The sequence below is a fragment of the Crinia signifera genome, chromosome 1, assembly GCF_055691185.1.
Source record: "Crinia signifera chromosome 1, ASM5569118v1, whole genome shotgun sequence".
NCBI classification, from domain to species: domain Eukaryota; kingdom Metazoa; phylum Chordata; class Amphibia; order Anura; family Myobatrachidae; genus Crinia; species Crinia signifera.
The window spans coordinates 354,137,379-354,149,218 of record NC_139217.1 but is presented as its reverse complement, the minus strand read 5'-3'; the positions used below and the strand labels follow the sequence as shown (position 1 = coordinate 354,149,218).

At 46.2% G+C, this 11,840-nt stretch overlaps 1 long non-coding RNA gene across 2 annotated transcripts; it reads right to left on the bottom strand.

Annotated features, from left to right (window-relative positions):
* Window positions 1–2,826: 2,826 nt before the first annotated feature.
* On the bottom strand, window positions 2,827–11,840 carry LOC146030312 (uncharacterized). 2 transcript variants are annotated; one of them, XR_014455822.1, is made up of 4 exons: window positions 11,715–11,840; window positions 10,614–10,835; window positions 9,499–9,568; window positions 2,827–2,896 (listed from the first exon to the last, which is right to left on the bottom strand). It is a non-coding gene; the product is annotated as an uncharacterized LOC146030312 (long non-coding RNA). The 2 variants fall into 2 exon arrangements; XR_014455816.1 differs by lacking the exon at window positions 9,499–9,568.

Below are 11,840 nucleotides of genomic sequence, written 5' to 3'. Positions count from 1 at the left end.
TTTTTTGTGTTTATTTAGCAAAAACACATAAAGGATCTTGATCTAGTGCCTGACTGAGCACGTACATCCTACACTTGTGTTGTTGGGGGACTGCTGCTTCTCCGCCTATTGGCAATCAGTGACCAGACTGCAATGCTGATGGAAGTCACTGTCAGTATAATAAAATAGCATTTGTAGGTGACAAACTGATTGTAGATCCCCAGATTGAGACCAGTTATTAGGAGAGTCACAAGTTCTTTCAGAAGAGTGGATGTGAAGTTGTTCATCCCAAATACAAAAGCGTATCTGCTCCTAGTGATCGTCACAGCGATTTTCATCATTATTATTGTGTTGCTGATCATGTAGGATATCTTAAATACAATGTAGCCAGCATAGGCCACCCACATGGATGTTGTCATGGCCATGGCTAATGTGGCAAAACCGTCCACTGCGCATAGGACAGACACAGCCAGCTCTCCCCAGAAGCACCAATCTGCTGTCATGCGATCCATTATGCAGAATGCAACTAGTCCTAGCACAGCTGCTACAGTTTCCACTTCTCCGTTAAGCAGAAGTACACTGCCAGAGTTTTCTAAGAGATGTTCCCAGAGCATATGGGAAGTGTCTGTCACTTGGTGGGAGCCCGTACACTGCGATGTGGCAGAGAAGTTGGGGAGCTGCTAATAGGAGTGGAGAACGCTCTGGTCACTGGGGAAGGGCCGGGAAGTTGTACGTTTGGCCAGACATTTGGGTATGCAAGGAGACCAATAAATTAGTTTGGCCCTGAATAGCTTGGGTCTGGGCTGAGATATTCTCATTTAGACTGCAAATAGTCTCAGTTTGGGCCCTAATGCAGTCATTTTGGGCCCTAAGGGTGTCATTTTGTGCCCTAAGGGCCTGAGTAATTTCTGCAAGGCGAGTGTCGATACTGCCTGCCATTCTTTTTTTTTAGCCACAAGATCCGACGTCAGATACGTAGAAAGAATTACAGTGAAAAGGAATATTATCCAGATAAAGATTCCAAGCATTCTCATCATCTGTAATTGCGATACCCTATAGAAGCCTTTGAGCTTCTTTTCACCGCCTGCCGGCCCCCCTCTCCCCCTCCCTTGGGCTTACCTTCTTGCAGGTCCTCCTGGACCCCGGAGGGTAAGCCCTTTCTCCCCCTAGCAACGCAGCCGGACGTCCTTCCGGCTGCTGGGGGAGGAGGAGGCGGTGCCGGGGACAGCCTGCTTAGCTGTCCCCGGCGTGAAGGCAGCAGGAGGCGGCAGAGAGGAGACCCCCGCACACCACAGTACAGATATTGCGGGGGGTCTCAGTTACTGCACCACGATGCCAGATTACAGTGAAAAGGAATATTATCCAGATAAAGATACCAAGCGTTCTAATCATCTGTAATTGCGATACCCTATAGAAGCCTTTGGGCTTCTTTTCACCGCCCGCCACCCCCCTCTCCCCCACCCTTGGGCTTACATTCTTGCAGGTCCTCCTGGACCCTGGAATGTAAGCCCTTTCTCCCCCAAGCAACACAGCCGGACGTCCTTCCAGCTGCAGGGGGGGGGAGGGGGAGGTGTCGGGGACAGCCTGCTTAGCTGTCCCCGGCGTGAAGGCAGCTGGAGGCAGCAGAGAGGAGACCCCCGCACACCACAGTACAGGTATCGCGGGGGGTCTCAGTTACCACACCGCGATGCCTGACGCATATGTTAGTACATATGCACTGGCATCGCGGCAGGCAGGCGGCGATGCATTTGAATACATCCCGCCCTTAGACTTCAAATGGTCTCAGTTTGGGCCGTAATGCAGTCATTTTGGCTCCTAAGGGTGTCATTTTGTGCCCTAAGGGCCTGAGTAATGTCTGCAAGATGACTGTCGATACTGCCTGCCATTATCCAGATAAATTTACCAAGCGTACTCATCAACTGTGTGAAATAGCCGAAATCACATTTTTTGCACCAATCGACAATTTAATGTTGTCGATTTGCAGTGAAATTCACACTTTTTGTCGGATAAATCACACATTTTGAAAAAAGGGTCTGGAAGTAGGGAGTGGTGTACATGGTGGGTACTTCTTTGCCTTGCTGTGCTGGCTGGCTCAGTAGGGATACCCTCTGCCTCATAGGGGTCCACTGTGTGGAGCATTATTTCCCCATCAACGTCCAGCATTGGTGGGTCCTCTTCCTGATGGACCAGTTCTTGAGATGTTCCTGTGAATATTTGCAAATTGGTAAATGATGCAATACTGCTGTGGAGTTTTATGGTGTAGTGAAATGTTGCTCAATGTTTACCAATGTTCTTTTACAACACTCTTTGTGGGTTTAAAAAAAAAAAAGGTCCATATACTGTATGTGATGGATAATTATAGTGATGTATGTACTTGATTAACAATTATTGTGTTGTTCTGTTCTGGTGTGTGGTTTCTCCTATGAGTATTGCTCATCATGTAACCAAAAAATGTTTCATGCATCTGGCCCATCATGTATAATGTGCATGTTTACCCCTAACAAAAAAAATCTTACTCAGCCTTTGTCCCATGTTTCTTTTAACTGCCATTTTGATTTTTGGATTTGCACACTAAGCTCTTGGGTTGGGTTGTGGGTGGTGGTTGGGGGGCCATAGTGTATCGGTGGCCTATTATGCCATTTTTCAAGGGACATAATTAGTGCCAATAGCAGGCCCGCAGCATGTATAGGGATTTTCCTTCACCGTGTGTTTTGTATGGTGTACAGATTTAGATGATTGGTTTGTTATTCATAGGCGTCAGGTCTGGTGGATTTGTTTTTGTGTCTGGCAGACAAATGTTTTTATGGGTTAGAATAGTGCGTTTGTGTGTATTTATAAATATACTCACTAGCTCGCTCTGGTGGCACGTGTCCACGAGGGGGGTTGTGGCCAGCTGGATGACATCGTGTAGTTTGATCTGCAAAATAATTAGCAAACAGTGTTAAAATTGCATTGTATTTTGCTGTAAATTAATTGTGGCAATCAACTGGCAATAAAAAAAAAAAATTCATGTTTTTTTTTTATTATTTTGTTTGATCAATTTTTGGTGGATGCTTTTTGCATTTATTTTTATAATAAAAAAGGGATGCATCCAAAATAGGTGGACTGCACAAGATTCAGAATATTGTTGAACAACAATACATCAGCACAATACTATGTAATAATTATAAGCAGACCTGCAGTTCTGGACGCATACTGATCAGCAGTGAATCATAAGGTACACAATTGTTTGGGACTGATTTCATTAACATGTGCACACCTTGCTGGGATGTGTAGTTCCACAGCAACACTTTTTTGTGTTTATTTAGCAATAACACATAAAGGATCTTGATCTAGTGCCTGACTGAGCTCTTACATCCTACACTTGTGTTGTTGGGGGACTGCTGCTTCTCCTCCTATTGGCAATCAGTGACCAGACTGCAATGCTGATGGAAGTCACTGTCAGTATAATAAAATAGCAGTTGTAGGTGACAAACTGATTGTAGATCCCCAGATTGAGACCAGTTATTAGGAGAGTCACAAGTTCTTTCAGAAGAGTGGATGTGAAGTTGTTCATCCCAAATACAAAAGCGTATCTGCTCCTAGTGACCATCACAGTGATGTTCAGCATTATTATTGTGTTGCTGATCATGTAGGATATCTTAAATAGAATGTAGCCAGCATAGGCCACTCAGATGGATGTTGTCATGGCCATGGCTAATGTGGCAAAACCGTCCACTGCGCATAGGACAGACACAGCCAGCTCTACCCAGAAGCTCCAATCTGCTGTCATGCGATCCATTATGCAGAATGCAACTAGTCCTAGCACAGCTGCTACAGTTTCCACTTCTCCGTTAAGCAGAAGTACACTGCCAGAGTTTTCTAAGAGATGTTCCCAGAGCATATGGGAAGTGTCTGTCACTTGGTGGAGCCCGTACACTGCGATGTGGCAGAGAAGTTGGGGAGCTGCTAATAGGAGTGGAGAACACTCTGGTCACTGGGGAAGGGCTGGGAAGTTGTACGTTTGGTGTTTGGCCAGACATTTGGGTATGCAAGGAGACCAATGCATTAGTTTGGCCCTGAATAGCTTGGGTCTGGGCTGAGATATTCTCATTTAGACTGCAAATGGTCTCAGTTTGGGCCCTAATGCAGTCATTTTGGGTCCTAAGGGTGTCATTTTGTGCCCTAAGGGCCTGAGTAATTTCTGCAAGGCGAGTGTCGATACTGCCTGCCATTCTTTTTTTTAGCTACAAGATCCAACGTCAGATTCGTAGAAAGAATTACAGTGAAAAGGAATATTATCCAGATAAAGATTCTAAGCATTCTCATCATCTGTAAATGCGATACCCTATAGAAGCCTTTGGGCTTCTTTTCACCGCCCGCCGGCCCCCCTCACCCCCTCCCTTGGGCTTACCTTCTTGCAGGTCCTCCTGGACCCCGGAGGGTAAGCCCTTTCTCCCCCTAGCAACGCAGCCGGACGTCCTTCTGGCTGCAGGGGGAAGAGGAGGCGTTGGGGACAGCCTGCTTAGCTGTCCCCGGCGTGAAGGCAGCAGGAGGCGGCAGAGAGGAGACCCCGGCACACCACAGTACAGATATCGCGGGGGGTCTCAGTTACTGCACCACGGTGCCAGATTACAGTGAAAAGGAATATTATCCAGATAAAGATACCAAGCGTTCTCATCATCTGTAATTGCGATACCCTATAGAGGCCTTAGGGTTTCTTTTCTGACTGAGCACGTACATCCTACACTTGTGTTGTTGGGGGACTGCTGCTTCTCCTCCTATTGGCAATCAGTGACCAGACTGCAATGCTGATGGAAGTCACTGTCAGTATAATAAAATAGCAGTTGTAGGTGACAAACTGATTGTAGATCCCCAGATTGAGACCAGTTATTAGGAGAGTCACAAGTTCTATCAGAAGAGTGGATGTGAAGTTGTTCATCCCAAATACAAAAGCGTATCTGCTCCTAGTGACCGTCACAGCGATGTTCAGCATTATTATTGTGTTGCTGATCATGTAGGATATCTTTAATACAATGTAGCCAGCATAGGCCACCCAGATGGATGTTGTCATGGCCATGGCTAATGTGGCAAAACCGTCCACTGCTCATAGGACAGACACAGCCAGCTCTACCCAGAAGCTCCAATCTGCTGTCATGCGATCCATTATGCAGAATGCAACTAGTCCTAGCACAGCTGCTACAGTTTCCACTTCTCCGTTAAGCAGAAGTACACTGCCAGAGTTTTCTAAGAGATGTTCCCAGAGCATATGGGAAGTGTATGTCACTTGGTGGGAGCCCGTACAATGCGATGTGGCAGAGAAGTTGGGGAGCTGCTAATAGGAGTGGAGAACACTCTGGTCACTAGGGAAGGGCCGGGAAGTTGTAAGTTTGGTGTTTGGCCAGACATTTGGGTATGCAAGGAGACCAATGCATTAGTTTGGCCCTGAATAGCTTGGGTCTGGGCTGAGATATTCTCATTTAGACTGCAAATGGTCTCAGTTTGGGCCCTAATGCAGTCATTTTGGGTCCTAAGGGTGTCATTTTGTGCCCTAAGGGCCTGAGCAATTTCTGCAAGTCGAGTGTCGATACTGCCTGCCATTCTTTTTTTTAGCCACAAGATCCGATGTCAGATACGTAGAAAGAATTACAGTGAAAAGGAATATTATCCAGATAAAGATACCAAGCGTTCTCGTCATCTGTAAATGCGATACCCTATAGAAGCCTTTGGGCTTCTTTTCACCACCCGCCAGCCCCCCTCTTCCCCTCCCTTGGGCTTACCTTCTTGCAGGTCCTCCTGGACCCCGGAGGGTAAGCCCTTTCTCCCCCTAGCAACGCAGCCAGACATCCTTCCGGCTGCAGGGGGAGGAGGAGGCGCCGGGGACAGCCTGCTTAGCTGTCCTTGGCGTGAAGGCAGCAGGAGGCGGCAGAGAGGAGACCCCCGCACACCACAGTACAGATATCGCGGGGGGGGGGGTCTCAGTTACCGCACCGCGATGCCAGACGCATATGTTAGTACATATGCGCTGGCATCGCGGCGGGCAGGCGGCGATGTAATTGAATACATCCCGCCCTTAGACTGCAAATGGTCTCAGTTTGGGCCCTAATGCAGTCATTTTTGTTTTTAAGGGTGTCATTTTGTGCCCTAAGGGCCTGAGTAATTTCTGCACGATGACTGTCGATACTGCCTGCCATTATCCAGATAAAGATACCAAGCGTACTCATCAACTGTATGAAATAGCCGAAATCGCATTTTTTGCACCAATCGACAATTTAATGTGTGTCGATTTGCAGTGAAATTCACACTTTTTGTCCGCTAAATCACACATTTTGAAAAAAGGGTCTGGAAGTAGGGAGTGGTGTACATGGTGGGTACTTCTTTGCCTTGCTGTGCTGGCTGGCTCAGTAGGGATATCCTCTGCCTCGTAGGGATAATAATGTGGAGCATTATTTCCCCATCAACGTCCAGCATTGGTGGGTCAGGATGTAGGTCCTCTTCCTGATGGACCAGTTCTTGAGATGTTCCTGTGAATATTTGCAAATTGGTAAATGATGCAATACTGCTGTGGAGTTTTATGTTGTAGTGAAATGTTGCTCAATGTTTACCAATGTTCTTTGACAACACTCCTTGTGGGTTTTTAAAAAAAAATGGTCCATATACTGTATGTGATGGATAGTTATAGTGATGTATGTACTTGATTAACAATTATTGTGTTGTTCTGTTCTGGTGTGTGGTTTCTCTTATGAGTATTGTAAATTAATTGTGGCAATCAACTGGCATGAAAAAAAAAATGTCATGTTTTTTTTTTTTTTATTATTTTGTTTGATCAATTTTTGGTGGATGCTTTTTGCATTTATTTTTATAATAAAAATTGATGCATCCAAAATAGTTGGACTGCACAAGATTCAGAATATTGTTGAACAACAATACATCAGCACAATACTATGTAATAATTAGAGACAGGATTATATGCATTTGCATATTTGCATATGCATTTGCATATTTTGCCCATTCTCACTGGTTATTGCATATTTTACCAAAAATCTAGTGATGGTGCATATTTTAGGCCCTGCCCCCTTCCCGCCCGCGAGTCACAGCACTGCTTTGCCCTGCTGCTGGCCAGGTAGTGCTAGAGTGTGCAGGTTGGGGCAATATGTGCGCAGTGTGGGGAACCTTGGATGTACGATATGTCTGACACTGCTCTAGGCTGCCGATTCATGTTGATAAAAGTCAGTCGGGGCGGATGCCATTACGAAGCTCCTGAACCTTTGCCTGCCCCTGGCCTGGGACTTTACACCAAGAGACAGACTTCTGCAGCAGAGGAGGTGGGCAGAAGGGTTGTGACATCATGCGGCGCGGAGGAAATGCCGTGTCAGTGAGGAAGCCCTCCACTGCGCTGCCCTCACACGCTATGCTGACATTTGATCCATCAGTGCTGGAGATGAGGGTCCGTGTAGTTGATGCCAGAAGAGCCTAGGATGCTGGAGTATGCTGTAGCAGCCAGGAAGAAAAAAAATCCTGTGTACAGCACTAAACATCTGCAGATGCTGTGGGCCTATTTTTGAGGTTTATTTGCAACTAATTTTATGCTAATTTTTAAATAAATAAGTTAAAAATTACTCTTTTATTATTTAATGTAGCATATTTTAAACCTTTTTCATGCATATTTTAAGTATTTTTCATGCATATTTGCATGCATATTTCAAGCTTTTTATGTTGCATATAATCCTGTCTCTAGTAATAATTATAAGCAGACCTGCAGTTCTGGATGCATACTGATCAGCAGTGAATCATAAGGTACACAATTGTTTGGGACTGATTTCATTAACATGTGCACACCTTGCTGGGATCTGTAGTTCCACAGCAACACTTTTTTATTTATTTAATTCAATATTTTTTATTGAAATTTGTAATGCTTACATAAACAAAAAAACAATTAGAGTCAAGGACTAATAATGCATATAACAAATTGCTTGTGTTTCAAACAATCATTTCCATTAGACAGAGGTATATATGTAGAAAAAACATTGTGATTATAAACTTATGCATATATGGATTAAATAAACATGTTGTGATACATCGCATTAAGGTTGTTGTGTTGCTCTTTCGCAGCCCGATCAAGGCACTTCTCACTTAATGAGTAGGCTCTGCACGAGGTTGGGAAACGGCAGGGGCTCACCGCAATTTCAATGGGATGTATGTTAACAGGGATGCATACATGCCAACAGTCATGCATTTATATAGGTTTGATAGAGAAACCCAGAACTCTCCAAAACAGCAAGGGCATGCATGCCCCAGGATAGCAATGAGGGGAGACCCAGGTTGTCCACCGGGGAGTTAACCCTGGTGCACGAAGGGGGAGTCTAGTCATTTGTTCCATATGACATGATATTTTTTCTCAGAACCTCTAGAGAGATACTGTAGACAAATTTTTCATTTAGTGCCACCTCATTGGACAATGATATCCATTCTCTCCATGTAGGGCCGCTTGAGGCTAACCATGACCTGGCAATGCAAACTTTTATCAAGGTACATAACTGAGTAACATAACTTTGGGTGGGTTTTTCTAGTATGTCTTCTGCCCATATTGCCAAAGTACATAGCCTTGGAGTAAACACATCCCTTGGGATGACCGTGGCTACCATTGTGTGTATGGCTTCCTGCCAGAATGCTGGTAGGAGGGATGTGTGCAACGGTCACAGCGTGAGTGTCCCTCTGACTCACTGAGACGGCGGATGAGCTACGAGCAGCTCCTCTCTGCGGTGAAGGGCTCATGGAGCTGGGCTGCTGGGGTGACTGTCCCGCTGTGCAGGTGTGTGTTTATTGTCAGGGCTGGGTGCTGGCCGGGTGATTGTCCTGCCGTGTAGGTATAGGGGTGTGGCCTATGCCACGCCCCTTTTCCGACGCTCGCGCGGCTACGCCGTGCGAGTGTCCCTATTCTAAACGTCAGAAAGTTGGGAGGTATGCAGCAGCAGCACATGTGCAGAGGGGGAGAGAGCTCTCACGAGTACTGACCAATCAGTACTGGCTTTCCCCACTGCTCCTCCTTTCTTCTCTTACTGGCTTTGCCCCGCCCCCATTCTCCAGGCTGCGTGTGAGTCAGCCTCCTATGCAAAGCACTACTGGGAGTCTGTCTAACTCCTGTACTGAATTGTTGTGTCACCTCAGCTTCAGGATTAGCATCCATAAATGAAGCAGTGGGGTAAGTACCATGGGGAAAGTCGTGCCTTGGTTGCTGGGGGTGGATTAGCCTTGTACAATTCTAAACCTTAGGGCTCATGGCTTGTGTCTACACACTGTAGCTGCCAGATCCATCCTTGCCAACAAGTGAATAGTGCAACCCTTGGCGAAAAACACAAAACAATTACACTTACACAATTTAATGTGTGCATGGGTCACTGTAATCGGCAAGCAATCACAGTTTGTTTTTTCCCGTGTGGGTCACTGTCAGTAACCTTAGGATTTAAAAGAGAAAGCAGACCATGGTGCAAATATAGTTTTCACAATCTGCACAATTTAATAATAAATGGATGCACTCACAAACAAATGTGTTTCATAGGCACATCAACGGTCTTTGATCTTCATAAAAATCCACACGGATCCTGAGGAGCTTAAAAAACAATTTCTAGTGCAATATTGTTTTTTATAAAAGTAAAAAATATTGGTACTTGTTTCCTAGCACGGCCACAACCATTTAGATCGTTGTGGTCGTAAGATAAAAAATCGGATCGATCGCATCGCATGCGATTTGGTCGCATACGATGCGACCGATCCGACCGACCGATTTTTCACCCGATTTTTTTTTTTTTTTACCAGATTTGTTTCAATTGCCCCCCCAAATGTTACTAAGTGGGCTAGACCCCACGATAGACGTCAACCCGAAGCGTGGCGAGCGCAGCGAGCCCGCGAGGGGCGGCGGTGCGCGTCCTCCGACCTTTTCATTCCCCTACTATTCACTAGGGCGTGGAGTGAGAATAGAATAGTGTGGCGAGCGCAGCGAGCCACCGAGCCCGAAGCGTGGCGAGCGCAGCGAGCCCCGCGAGGGGACGCGTCTAACTTCACAGGTATACGCGTCCCCTCGCGGGGCTCGCTGCGCTCGCCACGCTTCGGGCTCGGTGGCTCGCTGCGCTCGCCACACTATTCTATTCTCACTCCACGCCCTAGTGGATAGTAGGGGAATGAAAAGGTCGGAGGACGCGCACCGCCGCCCCTCGCGGGCTCGCTGCGCTCGCCACGCTTCGGGTTGACGTCTATCGTGGGGTCATGGCGGGCACATAAAAAATGTGAAATGGGTCATATTGGCCCATTTCACCTTTTTTATCATTTTACCCTATGTGAGATGGACTTAATCAAGTCCATCTCATCTTGTGCCATTATAATGGCACAAGACCGACACGATCCTCCCGATTTCAATGTTAAAAGATTTTTTAACATTGAAGTCTATGGAAAAATCGGGTCAATCGGTCGGTCGCATCGCGGCCGATTTTAATTGGTCGCGACCGACCGATTGACCCGATTTCTGTCATTCAAAGTTAAAAAATTGTAAAAAATCGGCCACATCGTGAGGATCGTGTCCCTTAATTAAGAGCCACGATCACTCACGATTGTGGCCGTTCTAGGAAACAAGTACCAAAATATTTATTGGACAAACTCACATATTCGTAGAAATAAAATCGCATGTAACCCACAACTGGGTATCAGGGTCCTCCAGGGGATGGATGTACAACAACAGGTTTTTCCCTCTTATCCAGTCCACAGGGGTCCGTTCGGCAGCAGTGGTTTTTACTAAGATCCATCCTTGCAGCAGAGAAAGCAGATCTCTCTCCTTCTGACCCGTGTTTATCTCTCCCTTGATTTCTATGTCTCTCCTCCCACTCCTTAGGAAAATAGACATCACAAATGCTATTTCAATATGCTGGAAAACCAAAGTGGATTCAAGTAAATACTGTATAAAAAGTAGCATGGAATAAAGTTTTAAACAATATTCCATTTTATGTGTGTCTTACACAGTACAGTAAGCCTGTACAGCCAGCTGGATTTAACATACAGTGACTCCTATGTATTATTTTAGGGACCCTAGTACTACTGACAACCATCATACTGCCAAGCAGAACAATACCAGGTTGCCAGAGGACGCACAATGGGATGCACGACTGCTCCAGGTGTGGTGACTTGGATTTTGGGATGCATTCTGTGCCGAGCTGAGGAGGAGGAGTGGCTTCCCCTCTCATCTCTCTCCACAGCTTCCATTCTGTGACCGCATAAAGATGGGGACATGCTGAGACTGTACTAGCCGCGGTTCCCAGTCAGTGCAGCTTATACTGCACACTAGGGCATAAGAGGGGTGCAGGAATCATAATCAGGAGGAGGCTGCTGTGACTGGTTACAGGATGTGTACAGAGTACACACGCAGGTATTATAGACACGCATTACATGCAGAGTGTAATGTCCGAGGAGGTGAGTACTGTCAGTGGTAATGACACGCCAGCGGGCAGCAGCAGAGGAACAGAGACGTTCTAGTGTTTATATTATATGTGTGTACTGTACTGCCACTCTAGGCTAATAAATAGCAACAGGTCCGGTGCTTGCAATCCTGGTGTAGGAATTGTAGCAGCAAATGGTAGCATGTACTCAGAATCCAATTCAGCAATGATCAACAAATGGAAAAAAGACACAACCAGAGGTTATGCTGTCAACGTTTTGGACTGTAACGTCCTTTATCAAGACATATAATGAAAACATAAAAAATTACTTACATATATAGGAGAGTGCTGAAAGCCCACTGTGCCTGCCCGTCACCTGCACGCTGCTGGGGAGCCGTATGACGTCATGGGAGTGTTGCAGCTCCGTCGAGACCGAGCCACCCGGGGGGGGGGGGGGGG